Source organism: Astyanax mexicanus, chromosome 2 (genome assembly GCF_023375975.1).
Source record: "Astyanax mexicanus isolate ESR-SI-001 chromosome 2, AstMex3_surface, whole genome shotgun sequence".
Taxonomy (NCBI): domain Eukaryota; kingdom Metazoa; phylum Chordata; class Actinopteri; order Characiformes; family Acestrorhamphidae; genus Astyanax; species Astyanax mexicanus.
In genome coordinates this window covers 35,096,149-35,113,321 of record NC_064409.1, presented here as the reverse complement: position 1 = coordinate 35,113,321, position 17,173 = coordinate 35,096,149, and positions in this window count along the sequence as shown.

Below are 17,173 nucleotides of genomic sequence, written 5' to 3'. Positions count from 1 at the left end.
GCACAGCGACCAGGGGAGAAATTTCGAGTCTGAGGTCATGGCGGAGGTCTGCCGCATCCTGGGAATCCATAAGACCAGGACGACGCCCCTTCATCCGCAGAGTGACGGACTGGTGGAACGTTTTAACCGCACGCTGGCGGCGCAGTTGGCCATGGTGTCGGACAAGAACTAGCGTGACTGGGACAGGCACCTGCCGGAAGTGCTGCTGGCCTGTCGCTCCGCTGTGCAGGAGACGACGGGATTCACGCCGGCTCTGCTTATGTTCGGGCGCAAACTGAGGACGCCGGTCTCCCTGGCTTTTGGGGCGCCTCCTGACGGGGGCGGGTGCGCTTCGGACACGCCCACTTTTGTCTCGGACCTTATGTCTTCGCTGGAATTAGCACACCGTCTAGCGCGCTCCAACCAGTCTCCTGCCGGACAGAAGCAGAAGCGTGCGTACGACATGCGCTGCTTTGGGGACCCGTTGGCGGTGGGGGCGAGGGTTTGGCTATATAACCCTCAGCGGAAGAAGGGACTGTGCCCGAAGCTCCAGTCGGCCTGGGTGGGTCCGTGCTTGGTGCTGTCCAGGCTGGGGGAGGTGGTGTATAAGATCCGGTGGGGCAGACGCACTATGATTGTGCACCGTGATAGGCTGGCCCCCTATAGGCCGAGACTGTCGGACACTGTGGACGGTGGTGCGGAGCCTGCCGGCCTTGCACTCATGCCTGACCTGAACTCTGGCTCTTCGGATCCGCTGGCAGGCGGTGCCGTGCCCGGCCCCTCCAGGCTGCCGCGGGCACGGAGGCCGCCCGCCCGCCTTAATGACTTTGTTTGCGACTGATTGTAAAAAAAATAAATAAAAAAAATGTTCTGTTGTACACGGGGTTTGTGTTGGGATGGTGGGGTCGCCGGGACGGCTGACCCTTGGGAGGGGGGCTATGTGGCAGCTCTGGGTTGTGTGTGTGGCTGCCTGCAGTCATGTTTCTGTTCTCCTGTGTGCGAGGATGACAGTGGTGGGGCATCTCCCTTGGGAGGGGTTATGCAGAGAGGGTGGGCACCACTCTGGATCTGCCATCTGGGAGACACACAGCTGGGTTGGTGGCCTTCTGGCTATTTGAGCTCTGTGGTGATGGTTTTAGCTCTCCTAGTCTTGTTAAAGGCTGTAAGTGAGTGGCAAGCCGGTTCAATAAAGGAGCTGTTGAGCATTCAGCATGAGTCTCACGGGTCTTCCTTCCTCTTCCACGCCACAATATTATATAACTTACACTTATTTACACTCTTTTTCATGTATGTTGGCTGCTTATTGTTCTTTGTCCTTTTACCTAAGATTGTTAAGAAATGTTTTCTCGTCAATTTCTGTTTCCAGTCAAAAGTTTGAAAACACCTTCTCATTCAATGTTCTTTATTTCATTATTTATTCTTTATTTATTCAGCCTCCATGTTTTTTCCCCTCCTTTGTATGTTTTCAAAGCCATGTGCTCTTAGATCATGGCTCTTCATGTCTCTCCTTGTCTCCGCCCATGTCTTTAGTGCTCCTACCTGTTTCAATTTTTAATCACGCCCCCTCAACCCAGGTGATCCCAGGTGTTTTCCATTCTCCTTGCATGTATTTAAAGTGTTTCAGCGTTTGGTTGTCTGGTCTTGTGTGTGTTTGTCGTCAGTCAGGTTGTTGTTCCTTTTCTTTTGTTAGTTTATTCAGTGTTAATTCCAGTAGTCTGCATATTCATGTTTCTTGTTTATTTGTTAATAGAGCACCTGTTTTTACGTCCGCCTTGCATCCTCCCTGCTGCAATCCCTAACAATTTAATTTATTTTCAACATTGTAGATGTCACGTCCTGGCCTTGTCTCATGTCTCTGTGTGTTTTCCCCACGTGACCTGTGCTCCTCTGTGTCTCCAGTCTCAGTAGTTTTCCACCACGTGTCTCATTTGTAGCTCCGCCCCTTCCCCAAGTGTTTCCACTTCAGTGTGTTTCCTGTTCATATAAATAGATCCCCTGTGCCACCTTGTCTTCGTCGGTCTTTGCACTAACCCCTGTTGTTTGTCTCTCTTCGTTTCTCTGTTTTCATTGCCTTCGTTTTCATAGCCCTAGTCCCTTGTTCTATTTTTGATTTATCTTCTTGTTTATTTCTAGTTTTTCCTAGTTGTCTTCTCCCTGTTTGTTCCTTGTATATTATCCCTGCCCTATTTAGTTTAGTACTTATTCTGTTCCTCATTTATTTTTTCTAGTTTATTCCCTTGTATATATTCCCTGTTTATTTTGTTATTATTATTATCTCTTGTTGGTTCAGTTTATTTTCTCTTGTTTCACTGGTTTGTTTTGGTTATTGGTTATTTGTTTATCTTTGTTACGTGTTTACTTGTTCCTTGTTTCTTTGTCTCTTTGTTATTTATTTATTAAATTATTTATTTTGCCCTACCTGCACTTGCGTCCGTCTCCTCGTCTCCCTGCCTGGGTCAACCCTGACAGTAGATTAATATTAAAACATGAAAACAATTAAGGGAAACATATGGAGTTAAATAGTAAACAAAAACAAATTGGCCTTCACAATCCCCTGACAAAAACCCAAATGACCTAAAGCAGAAACTATTGTTCAGCTAGTTCACCTCCAGGAACTCTTTTAAAAAGCTGAGAAAACTATATCAGGTGATTTTACAATGTAAAAAATCATAAAAAGAAGAAAAACACTTTGAATAAGAAGATGCTTTTGTCTAGTATTGCACCTCCAAGTCAAAATAAAGGTTGATTGATTGGTTTACCACTGTCTGAAATGCCCGTACAGTACTGAACATTCAAAATGCTACATTTAGTTCTTAAAGATATATTTAATTTGACGCAAATGTTGTTTCAAAACAAATTTTGTTAATGTGTAGCTTTCTTTCGTTTTTGGGTATTATGCTAATTGCATGTGATGTCAAAATGACTTTTAAATGACAAGGCCCATCTGTGAGAAGCCACACAATAATACTTTTTTGTGAACAGAAACTGCACCTGCTCATCCGGGGCATAGACGATCAGAGACGTCTCACCTTATTTTCGTGAGATGGAAGAAGAGTGATCTGTATATTTGCTCGGAGAACAGCTGGGTGTGCATGCCTCGCTGAACAGCTGGCCAGAGACAGCAGTGTGTGATAGGCATGTCACAGACTGAGCCGTTCCCATTAGAGTTGATTAAACGGAGAGTATATTATGCATGTGCAACCATGCCATGTGTGGTCTTGTTGGGCAGCATTTTCTGGTATGCCAAGCTGAGGATTTAAGCAATGACATTTAGCTGTGTTTACAAAAAAAACATATAAATCTACAGATGTATGCAAATGGACTCTACTCTCAATGGAGTGCTGCTCTGGTCAGCCCAGGCTGATTGTTTTTCTTTGACTGAACCACTGTCCATATGGTCTCTTCTATCTTCACTCATCTGATTTCATCCAACAACTGTGCTGTTTAAAAAAAAATAAAGGAGAAATATTGTCTGGGTTTGGATGAAGATTGGCCTCCTTATCTGTCACCGGGGAGGCGACATTCTCGCATTCTGATCATTATCTTCTTTTAAAATAAAAACAGACAGTTCTCACCTGGGTAACCGAGATTGATTGGTGCCCTCTGTTCCAGCCTAGGGCAATGGCACAGTGCACATCATGTTTCTACCCAGGCTTGGTTCGCTGCCATTGTACTCAAATCAAAAATGACCAAAAGACAGCAATTTGTTTATGTTTTAACATGCTGGTTGTCAAATAGTATTGACTTGTGGATTATATTGCTTTAATTAGCATTCTTTATAACCTTGCTATAATGTAAAGTATATTTGGTCAAAATTCAGTATAAAATATTTAACATATATAAATGGATATATAACAAAAAGTCAGGCAAAAAAAAATTCTTCCATCCAGCTTTGCCATAAAGCTGCCGGCGTTCGGAGGGAGCAAAAATTGGCACTGCTCCCTCCGGGTGGGTAGATGGCGCGCTCTCCCCACATCACTAAAGGGTGATGTCCGCAGCACAGGGCGTCTGTGAGCTGATGTATCAGAACTGAGTTGCTGCGCTTTCCTCCAAGCACGCTGGCTGCTCAGCATGAGTTAGTCTTCATCCTCCTGGTGTGCTGGGGCATTACTAGTGATAGGGGGAGTCCTAATGAGTGGGTTGGGTAATTGGCTGTGCATAATTGGGGGAGAAAATGGGAAAAATTAAATATAAAATTCAAGTAAAAAAAAACACAAAGCCACAAAGCCACACCCCTTAAACACACACACACAAACCAACTCAGGCAACACCCATCACAACCATGTATTTACATTTTTATTTAGGGCCCATTCCTCGACTCACTCAATTTGTTGTTGTTACTACCGTATTTTTCGGACTATAAGGCGCACTTAAAAACTTTTAATTTTCACAAAAATTGACAGTGCGTCTTATAATACGGTGCGCCTTTTGTATGGATTTTACTCGTCAGGTTGTAAGGAGCAGTAAACACACACTCCGTGCAGCGTTATAGAGAGTTTCAGTGCTATACAGAGTCCAGAGCCGTGCAGCTCCGAGGCTGAGCAGCAATAGCATTAGCTAGATGCTAACCGCTAAGCTAGCTAGCTTATTCACTGAGATCAGTATTATCTAAATTTTACTCGTCAGGTTGTAAGGAGCAGTAAACACACACTCCGTGCAGCGTTATACAGAGTTTCAGTGCTATACAGAGTCCAGAGCCGTGCAGCTCCGAGGCTGGAGCAGCAAATAGCATTAGCTAGCTTATTCACTGTTCAGAGATCAGTATTATCTAAATTTTACCCGTCAGGTGTAAGGAGCAGTAAACACACACTCCGTGCAGAGCAGCAATAGCATTAGCTAGGTGCTAACCGCTTAGCTAGCTAGCTTTTTCACTGTTCAGAGATCAGTATTTTCTAAATTTAGCATTTTTAATACTGCTGGAGCAGTATTATTAGAGTTAGATGCTAATCGCTAAGCGTTCACCGTTCAGAGGTGAGTTATCGGCCTGTAAGTCTGTGCTGCTTTGCCTGGCTAGCATTAGCTAGATGCTAAGCGCTAACTCTCTCAGAGGTGAGTTTTATCAGCCTGTAATCTGCTTGTTTACAGTGTTAAAACAAGCTACGGGGGACGAATCGCTAGCTAATATCTCACTGTCTTACCAGAACACGCAGGATTACTCAGTGTAACGCTGTCGTTTAAGTTTGGGTTAACTTTACTAGTTTAGGTGACTAGCTAGCGTGCTAGCGGATAGCTATGCTAACGCTGGTGCAGCAAGCCTTAGTGGACATCTGGAAATCTAAGCTTACTGTAAATAAACTGAAGCACGTTACTCACCCAAATAAACAGTTTTCAGGAGAGGAATCTGTGTAGATTAATATCCAGCACTCGTTTGACTTTGAAAGAGCTAGATTTATATATACTGAGACGCTCCACCGGCAAGCGACCACCCCCGGTGGGGGAAGGGAAACATGGCGCCACCCCTGTTCACTTTGATATAGGCACCCTTTCTAGTGTCACTTAACGCGCCTTATAATGTGATGCGCCCTATGTATGGAAAAATAGCAGAAAATAGGCGTTCTTTGATAGTGCGTCTTATAATACGGTGCGCCTTATAGTCCGAAAAATACGGTAAATTAAATAAAATCATATGGTCTATCTCTATTACTTTACACTTTCTTAGGGTGTACTCACACTAAGCAGGCTTTGGTTGAAATGTGCTGGAACATGATTCTGCCCCCTCCACACTCCCCCGCTAGCCTGCACTCACACTGCGCTTAAACAATCCGTGTCCGAGCACACTTATGTCACTCACTGCTCAGTGGGCTTGCCGGTTTTGTGCCAAATTCAGCAGCACACTCTTGATAGTGTTTACGATGAGGATGCCCCACTGATGCTCAATAGAGTTTAGGTCTGGAGACATGCTTGGCCAATTTATTACCTTTACCTTTAGCTCTCTCTGCAACGCAGTTGTCATTATGGATGTGTTTGGGGTCATGCTCTGCCATAGAATGTCACAGTGCATGGGGAAATTCTGCTCCCCAGTGCTGGTAGCACTCATATAGCCCCCCACCACCATGCTTGACTGTAAGCAAGAGAAAGTTGCCATGGTACTGCTCACCAGGATGCTGCCGCACATTCTGGACACCATCTCAGCCAAACAAGTTTTTCTCGTCAGACCACAGGACATCGTTTTTGGACTACAGGCTTTCTTGTGCATCAGCTTTAGAAGAGGCTAATTTCTAGGACAGTGCCAGGCAGACAGATGTGATGCAGTGTGTGAGGTATGGTCTGAGCACTGGTCTCCCACTTCTTCAAGCACTGCAGCAATGCTGGCAGTACACATGTGTCTATTTTATGATTTTTTTTAATGATTTTATTTCTAAATTTTTAGCACGGCCAATTACCCAACCCACTCATTAGGACTCCCCCTATCACTAGTAATGCCTCAACACATCAGGAGGGTGAAGACTAGCACATGCTTCCTCCGATACATGTGAAGCCAGCGCGCTTGGAGGAAAGCGCAGCCACTCGGTCCCGGTACATCAGCTCACAGATGCCCTGTGCTGTGGACATCACCCTAGGAGTGAGAGAGAGAGCGCCATCTACCCACCCGGAGGGAGCAGGGCCAATTTTGCTCACTCTGAGTGCCGGCAGCTGATGGTTGATAAGACACATATGGACATATGGACTCAGCTTCTTTGGTTGCCTCTGGGAAGGCCTGTTCTAAATGGAACAGGCAATGGAAAACTGCTGTATGATCTTGGCCTGTATCTCAGCTTTAGGGTGACACACAATCTTCTTATAACCAAGGCCATCTTTGTGGAGAGAAATGATTTTGTTTCACACATCCTCAGAGAATGAAATATCCAGTGGCCAGTATGAGATAATTGTACCCAAAACACCAAATTGAACAGGCCTGCTACCTATTCACATCTGTCATCTTGTAACACTAATGAGTCACATGACACTGGGGAGGGGAAATGGCTAATCGGGGACTATTTAGCCATTTTTGTTTAGGGTTGCACTCGCTTTTGTTGCCAGTGGTTTAGACATTATTGGCTGTGAGTTGTGTCATTTTGAGGGTACAGCAAATTTACTGACTACTTTACATTGTATGAAAGTGTCATATCTTCAGTGTTGTCCCATGGCTAGATGTAATAAAATATAAAAGAAAATTCCCTGTGTTTTAACAGTCTGTCCTGTAGTTGCAAAACTAAACTCAACTGAACTTACTAAATTAAGGACTATAAGGGGGTAGAAGAGAAGGTAACAATACATCTGTCACTCACTTACTCACTCGATATCAAAAGTGTACAAGAATCTAATATACAATGTCCACAATTGAATATTAATCGTGATCATCAGGGAGCCACTAACTGTATGCAGAGGAATACCATGAGCCACAGGAAAGGTGGGATGTCTGCCTTATTAAGCCTGATTGTTTCAGTTACTAAACGTTGGCTTTAATTTACAATTTACATTTTCTTACTAATGTCTTCTGCTTTTTGATTGGTTAGATGAGTAGTGATGTTTTCACAGATGTATACTTTCAGAAGATTAATGCTTTTCTCAATAACTTTTTCACACCAGGCTGGAAAGCAAAATGTGATTTTACAGGCTTTTACAAAAATACATTTAAAGACATTTGATGATCTAATGTAAAAAATATGATTTGTTTTGGATGCTGGCCGCTAGTTTAATTATTTAAAACATTGGTATGCTGGCCATCTAATAATATGAAAGACCTTTATTGTCTCTCTGGTAATTTATCAGCATTAGACATGACAAGACAATCATGTCTACCAACCAGTGGACACATGTGCCTGGAGCAATGGACATCCCAACAGTCCCAAGAGTGGCATCTTGCAGAACCCATAACCCTTTCATCAACAGTCCAGTGTTTTAACTGCTGATCCACCAGTGCTCCATTCATGAGCCTTCTGCATTACTCTACTAGCATAGTAATGGTTTATTTGATTAGCATGGTACAGTATCTATTGTACCTTATGGTTTGCACTGCATATTACAGAGTATTGTGGTATGAATTCAGTTGTATATTTAGGTTCTTTAGTTAGCATGTTGTATTGTCTTACTTTTACTTGATTTTGTGAGAAAACTGTTTTCTCACTAGAATGCTTGGCTTGTAGTATTTCATCTCTGATCTCATAGGACAAAGCCCCCAAAGTTAAAGGCTACATTTCCCGTCAGATGCTCTTCTTCTGGTCACGCATATGCTGTGGGAGAACAATGTTCCTGCAGCAGGCTGGAAGTCTATTGTTGTGATGGTTGCCTTTGTATGGGGCCGTGATGTGATGAGTGACTCCCTCTGGTTGTGCAACTGCTCGCTGTTCTACAGGGCCATATGCAGAGAGCACGCCCAGCTGAGCGTGGCTAAGACCCAAGGCTGGAACGGCACCAGTGCGTCTGCTTTACTGCACCTCGCCAAGCTGCTTCCATCTGCCTCCAACTTCCAGGTGGAACCCAATCGTTCAGAGTAGTGCTCTGGTCATCACCTGTCAGCCTGTTACTTTCCACACAGACAGTCATTACTGATTTGGTTTAGATTTTACAAAGCAATTTTTAGAGTAAATGTCACGGGTGCCAAATTAATGTTTTTTAAACTTCGCTTAAATGTGAACTAAGAGTTTTGCTTCTGAAAACACAATGCTATCAGAATAAAAAAAAAAAACAGTTGTTTCTATTATGGTTCTTTAATGAAGTGTTATGATGGTCAAAATTCATCAAAGTCATCATGAAAGATCAGCTCTTTATCATGACAAGTGAGTGAGTTTACATGCAACTTACACTCAACGGCCACTTTATTAGGTACACCTTGCTAGTACGGGGTTGGACCCCCTTTTGCCTTTAGAACTGCCTTAATCCTTCGTTGCATAGATTTAACAAGTTACTGGAAACATTCCTCAGAGAGTCTGATTCATATCGACATGATAGCATCTCGCAGTTGCTGCAGATTTATCGGCTGCTCATCCATGATGCAAATCTCACGTTCCCAAAGCTGCTTTATTGGATTGAGATCTGGTGAGTGTGGAGGCCATTCGAGTACAGTGAACTCACTGTCTTGTTCAAGAAACCAGTCTGAAGGGCACCGAGTGATCCAGCGGTCTAAAGCGCTGCCACTATGAGCGGGAGGTCGCAGGTTCGAGCCCCCGCTCATGCAGCTTTGCCATCAAGCTGCCGGCGCTCAGAGGGAGCAGAATTAGCCCTGTTCCCTCCGAGTGGGTAGATGGCGCTCTCTCCCCATCATGCTTAAAGGTGGCACCAGGCGGCACCAGGCGTCTGTGAGCGGATGAATCGGAACCTAGCCACTGTGCTTTCCTCCAAGCGTGCTGGCCGCTCAGGCAATGATTCATCAGCAGCAGCCCAAAAAAAGTGGTCACTGACTTCACACATGTCGGAGGAGGCGTGTGCTCGTCCGCATCCTCCAAGGGTCGCAGGTGATGGGGACGCACAAAGGGGTGGGACAATTGGATAACCAAATTGGGAGAAAATCTAAAAAAAAAAAAAAAAGAAACCAGTCTGAGATGATTCACGCTTTATGACATGGCGCATTATCCTGCTGAAAGTAGCATCAGAAGAGGTTACACTGTGGTCATAAAGGGATGGACATGGTCAGCAATATTACTCAGGTAGGCTGTGGCTTTGACATGATGCTCAATTGGCAGCTCACTGGGTATTTTCTCTTTTTCAGACCATTCTCCGTAAACCCTAGAGATAGTTGCGTGTGAAAATCCCAGTAGATCAGTAGTTTCTGAAATACTCATACCAGCACACACACAAGTCCACCTTTAAATGGCTTGAAAAAACTAAATAAAAGTTTTGGAGTGGCCTAGTCAAAGTCTGATTTAGATGCTGCTCAAAACCCCTAAAATGTAGCTGAATTAAAACAATTCTGTAAAGAAGAGTGGACCAAAATTCCTCCGCAGAGATGTAAAAGACTCACTGCCAGTTATCGGTGGCAGAACCATGTTATTAGATTTGGGGGGGGAACAGTTTTTCACACAGGGCTAGATTGGTCTAGATTTAAAAAGTGCATTTTAGTATGTACCCAGGTTATCTTTGTCTGATATTAAAGTTTGTTCGATAATCAAAAAATATCAATATGACAAAATAAATTTAAAAAAATTCTGTAGGGGGGCAAATACTATTTCACACCACTGTACATCAGCTAGGAGATGAAAATTATTAAAATCCATCAGCATTAGGTTTGTTGCCAAACAAACAAACATGGCAAACAAACAAACAAACATGTGCAAACTCCAAGAAATCCAAGAATATGATGGCATAATGAAATGAGAAAGGATGATTAGTGAGCGTCAATCATTTTTTTAAACTCTTAATAAAATTTTTAGACCTTCAATCTAAGAAATTGGAGTATGCTGTTTACATGCCTGCTGCTACTTTTAAACAGATAACTGCAGAAATGCATTTATAAATGTATTATGAAGGGTATGTAAATGCACCTAATTATTATCAAAACATATTACTGCAGGATTATTATGAGTGCATAAATGGTCTCTGAATGTTATGGAGCACAAGATACATATTTTTACAGTGTTGAAGTGTCTTGCTGAGTGTAGTAATATTTTAAGATCCCTTGTCATCCATACTATTAAGTGTGAAACTGTGTCAGGTTGCAGATCTCTTGGCACTTGCTGTTTGTGGAATCTTGGATAAATAATTCATAATTACTAATTAATAATGAATCCCTGCAACATGGAATTTGTAGAATGAATCGGCACTAGCCACAACCCTCTTTTTTTCTTATAGTTTCATTAACTATTGACACATTAATGTGCAATCATGTCTGTGCTCCATTTAATAAGTATAATTTAATAAGTATAATTTAATAAGTATAATTTAATAAGTATAATTACCAAGTTAAAGGAATAAGCAAGTAAACCAGATTCACTCACGTTGGCATATGAGCGCCAGGCTTGTGAAATTGTGTGCAGTAAACCATTGACTTGACTGTATATAATATAAATGTTGGGTCAATATCAGTATTCAATAAAAAGTTTATTTTATGCCTACAGCATAGTTTTTAATGTAATTTAAACACTGGGTAACAATACAAGATTTAGTCTAAATTAACACATTATTAAAAATATAAAGTCATTAAAAACTTTATTTTAATGGACAATTCCTTAAAATTAGGTTAGACATTTTAATTATTCATTTAGTTATTTTCAGAAAACTATCAAGTTCTCTAAATGTGTCCCAGAATTTCTTGTCCATAATCTTAATCATGTTTTATTTTCAAGGGATTGAAGACACTTGCTGCATGTTCAGCACTTGATAATATTAATTTCACTTCGTATATATCATATTATTCTCCATATTTAGCTGAGGTAAAACAGAACACTGTGTCAGTCCTTACACTCACTCCACTTCCCATGCTACGGTTTTCCCGCTCTCTGAGTTACTAATTATCGACACCTGTCTTCCCTAGTATATATACCCCTCTGTTCATTGATGAAAATTGAATCTAGTTTTCCTATCTCTTCTATGACGTGTTATATTGTTTTTGCCTATTTGTTACTGTCCCTTTTTCTATCTTCGCTTATTGTCTTTTGCCTTCTGTTGATTACATGTTGCAGATTGTTTTTGTATTTTTTGACTCCTCTTTTGATTTCTACTTTGTTTTGGGGGATCTATCGTGTATGACCCTGTTGCGCCTGACTACTCACTGGTAAGTTGTTTACATTTGCTGCCATTTTGTTATTGACCTTGCTTGTCCCTCACAACTCTTGTAAGCTTAGTCCCTATCGTAATAAACTCTGTCATCTTTATCTTTGAGTGTCTGTCTTTAGTCTGGCCTGTGTGAGACATGGTCATTACGAACACTAAAATTGTCCACGCTGTTTATATTTTTGCCATAACAGGATTTAAAAGCAAAAACATAAAGTGATCAAGCTGAAAAAATAAATAATTAATTTCTGCACCATCAGTGAAGTCTTTTAACTTTTAGCCACCCTGCGTCATCTCTGCACCATGATACTTATTTTTTTTTTAAACAATTTAAAGTTGACCCTTTGGCTTCATATGGAGACACAGTCTGTACCATTTAGCATTAACATTACCTTCAACTGATTGAAAACAAGGTGGTGGGAATCTGTTAGGAGTTTTAATACTTATTACTCATTGGTATTTAGTTGAAAAATAGGAGATAGGATTGAATTTCAGGCCTAGTAAAAAGCAGATGTCCAGAGCTGAGTGGTCCAGCGGTCTAAAGCGCTGTCACTATGAGTGGGAGGTCGCAGGTTTGAACCCCCACTCATGCAGCTTTGCCATCAAGCTGCCGGCGCTCAGAGACAGCAAAAATTGGCCTTGCTCTCTCTGGGTGGGTAGATGGGGCTCTCTCCCCACATCACTAAAGGGTGATGTCTGCAGCACAGGGCGTCTGTGAGCTGATGTATCAGAACCGAGTCGCTGCGCTTTCCTCGGAGCACGCTGTAATGCTACTCGGCAATGCTACATCAGCAGCAGCTCGGAAAGAAGTGGTGGCTAACTTCACATGTATTGGAGGAGGCATGTGCTAGTCTGCACCCTCCTGGTGTATTGGGGCATCACTAGTGATAGGGGGAGTCCTGGTGAGTGGGTTGGGTAATTGGCTGAGTAAAATTAAGGAGAAAATGGGGGGAAAAAATGTAAATAAAATTATAAAAAAGCAAAAAAAAAAAGCATGATTTATGACCTAATGACCTGACTTTTGTTCAAATCAAGTTTGTATGTATTTCCCATGTGTATGCATTAAACCATATGTTTCTTATGTGTCTGCGTCACCTGTATATAACCTGGTCCACAGTTGACAAGGGGAGTTCGAAGTTGACGGCCGGCCAAAGGTGATCGAACTGAATAAACTTGTTTTTTTCTGAACCAGAAATATTTGTTTTGTTTGATAAAGTACAATTAGAGAATCCATACTGTTGAGGTAAAACGAAACCCCAAAAATCCCAGTCAAAAGTTTCTACAGCCAGTCTAGACAGAAATATGGGCTCTTGCTTGAAAAAAAAAAAAATGAACACCAAGCAAATGTCTGGGTCTTAGGAGGTTGACAATAATAAATAGTCGCTCAAATTATACAAGCTTTTAGGGACAAAAGGCTCAGTAATCCGATATAGTTTTGATCTTTCCGAATAGAGTGTTTTCCACCAAAGTACTTGGTAACGAAGAAACATGTCTATGTGATCTCAAGGGAGTATCTATGATTTTACAGTAATTAAACAATTCTACAGGTATGAAAGAGTGAAGCAATGAGGATCACAGGCTGCATCTCTGTTATGCTTTATTTTGCCTCTCACCTCTGATACTCACTTTTTTGTTCCCACATGTCTGGTCAGATTGTCCAGGCAGAATCAAAAGGTGAATCTCAAACAAGCAAAATCAAAGCCAGCCTGCTGACATTTTGGGAAAATACCAGCATGAGAGAAAAAGAGAGAGAGAGAGAGATTGAAAGAAGAGAGGAACTCTTGTGTCCCCTAAACACCCCCTCCCAGCAGCCTAGAGACGATTAGATCATCCGTGTGGATCAGACGACTGTCTCCGTCTCAGCCTGTGCTCAAAGAGGAGTCGCCGTCTGAACGCTTTGATCCAGCCGAGGCAACAAACCGCACAGCCCTTTCTTCCTCATCTCAGTGATTAGCCAACATCTGACACAGCGATTTTAACATATCTCTGCTGTCATGTCAAAACCTTTAACTTCTCATTTATTTATTTATTTTTTACTTATTTATTCACACCAGCCAAACAAGACACCAAAAATGCTGCGGAAAAAAAAAACGAAATTTGGTCTCTTTCTGAACACGAAACATACAAACCTTGGAAAGTTGGAAAACGTTTGGACACTAAGAAAGAAATGAAAAAAGCAATATTTCTTACATTTACTTTCACTGTCATTTTCTGCAGACAATATATTTCATGCTTTATCCAATCAACATACTTTAACTTGTTAATGTACATCCATTCATTTCAGCTTTGCAGAACATTGCACAAATACCGGCCATAACCAGTACAACCGTTTGGAATGTTTTAAAGAAGAAAGTCGTCCCTGGAGTACTAAGTATCAGATGTAAATCCTCATGATACCAAAGACACACTAAAACGGCTTAAGTCCAGCTTCGCAATTTGCAATTGACTGGTGTGCTATAGGTCGCTAAAATAAAACCCTAAGTCTTATTCACTTTAATTTACTTTAAAGGTCTCCTTCTGCTAAAATCCACTTTTTCTTGTTCTTTGTGAAATACTACAGGTCTCTCTGAGTTGTATATGATGCTGCACATGAAACTGTTCCTCAACCTCCATTGTCTGCAGTAGCTAGTAAAAGAAAATGTTCAGAAAAATGAGTTAATCAGGAAAAGCTCTGTGTCTACATCAATCCGTGTACATCAATCCTCGCCCACCTCGGCTTGGGACAGCCCACAGACAGAGCTGAACCCAGGCTGCAGCAGAGCCTACACTGTCAACTAAAGAGCTTATAGCTCTGTTAACACCAGCTAGTAAACATTAGCTATCTTGTGTATGTAACTGTAAGTTTAAATCGGATCTCCGGTTGATTATGTGATTACGCATTTTAGCCTCCACTCACCCTGAGGCATTGATAACATTTTTTTCGGCCTCTTGCCTTGCGGCCGAGTGACGCTAAGAGTCTGACGTTAAGCAGAATTTTAGGGTTAACTATTACCAGGAAATAAAAGCTGGAATGTTGAAAATCTTGGAAGTGACTGTAAGTTGCCATACATTGTTTTAATACAGAACATTTAGTGTGTGTGTGTTTGTATCAACACGTCCCTGTTCTCAGTACTGTTTAAATCTAGTTAAATCAACACTTCTGAGGCTGGATGCAAATGCAGGTCAGTTTTTTTTTTTGTTAGCCACAATGTTATATATAAAAAACAGAGAAACAAAGAAAAAAAACACTAAAAACATGAAATACAAACCAGAGACCGTGTCGATCCCATTCATTCAATGAAAATGAAGCCAGAATCTTCTGCCATGTTGGCGATCCTGAAACCCGAGTCTGCGCAGTAGAGACCAGAGGAGGGAGAAAGACTGTGGAGAGACAGCCCACTCATTTAAATAACCCCGCCCCTGAGGGCTTCCTCCACAGAGCTCACACAGTCTATGGTCCCACCCATACAGTCATTGGTCCCACCCCGGCTAGGTGTAACCCAGCCCTTTTACAATAACCACACCTTTTTGAGTAGAGCTGAATAACGTTTTAAAAAAATAATTCTGTGAGGATATAAAAAATTGACAATATAAGCAGAGGTTACACTAGCTGCTGCATTTAAATAATTTAGGTAGAATTTCAGTATATTGGAAAAAAACGTGATTGAAAGTTGTCTGTTTTGCCATTGAAACCTATGGGGATGGGTGGGGTTACACAGCTTTCTGCAACCGAACAGCAGGGGGCGCCGGACCTGTGGTGGTTTTACTTTTGAGAGACGATGCTCTGTCCAGCTACACACAGTCTACAGTGTTGGGAAGGTTACTTTTAAAATGTAATCCCTTACAGATTACTGATTACATCACTTAAAATGTAATTTGTAACGTAATCAGTTACATTACTTCAAGTGAGTAACGTAATCTGATTACTTTGGATTACTTACAATATTGTCATTTTTTAAGCCTGAATAAATGTAGCAACCACATATTGCATATTATTATTTTATTTTTCTTTCCAGTTAACAATTAGATAAACAAATAAAACAGCCTTTTTAATCACTCTATAAAAAATACAATTTTATGAAACACTTCTATAAATTGATGATAAAACCATTAAAAAACATAAAAAACCAAACAATGTAACAACAACTGTAAACTATCTATTTGCAGGTTTGCCACCAGTGTTAATTTTGACAACAAATTTTGATTTAGTCTTAGTTATAGTCTTGTGATGAAAATAGCATTTAGTTTTAGTCACAATTTAGTCATCTGAAATGTTTTTAGTTTTAGTCGACTTAATGTCATAAGAATATAGTCTACTAAAATTACAGTAAGTTTAGTCGACTAAAATGTAAAGGGTGTAAATGTAAATGCTTTTTCATCAGTTCCCTTGAATTATTAACTCTACACGTATACGAAATGAAACGTTTAATAACCACTTGAGTAATACTGTTAATGTTTGAATGTGAAATATATTTATAGATGATTTAATGTATATTATTATTATTATTATTGTAGGTGTGTGACTATACATATTTTACATTTAAAATTTTGCTCTAGAAATCAGGTCATAAAACATCTGAATAGTTAAATTATAGTTTAAACAGAGCTGTAAATGCAAAAACAGCTTTTAAATGATCTAGTTTTATCTCCAGCACTAACCCAGCACACCTACTGGAGCTACAGTCTATAAATGAGATCAAAACACACATTCACACACTGTGCTGTAGAGATGCTCTCAGGATGTACTGAGAGACGTCATGAGTTAAAGTGAGAAACTGATGAGAAAGTGCTGTAAGGAACTTTACACAGACTTTTGGGTTCATAGATTCACTTATTTTATTGTTTTATTTTCGTTATATTATTGAGTTCCTTTCTGACCTGCTGCTGATTTAACACTAGCTATATCTTTCCCACTGTGAGACTAAACAGATGATCTGATCTTAATGAGAGATTTCTGTACCAGTTCTGTGTTTTAGTGCACTGCCGAGTTAAACACACTATCAGCTCATGAAATAACATCAGCATTAAAATGCTGATCCCTGTATGAAGATCTGTGTGACTCTGCTCTGCAGAAGCTGAAAGATTAGTGGTGTTTTTACCGGAGATGGAGTCGCTCCACACGGTTTACACATTATCTTGTTTTTCGCGACGTCAAAGGAGAAATATATCGCCTCTCCCCTCTCTCTCTCCCTCTCCCTGCTGAACACTGTCGAGTTAACTTCCAGTCGAACTCCGTAACGACAGGTTAATTCCCGGGTTTGTAACTGAGCGCGGCGCTACTGCAGGAGAGGCGGGTACTGATTGGATGACTACCCCGCTTGTCCCGCCTCTCCACCTTCGCTAAAGTAGCAGTGATTGGATCTCTTCCTAACTGGACCCTACCTTTCACAGAACTAAATCAGTTCTGATTGGATTTCGTCCCTGCCAAACATTTTCGTCTCGTTTTTATTCGTTGACCAAATGTCAGTTAATTTCGTATCGTTGTGTGTGCAGAGCCGCTGTCTGGCAGACAGTTCCCTGTCATATC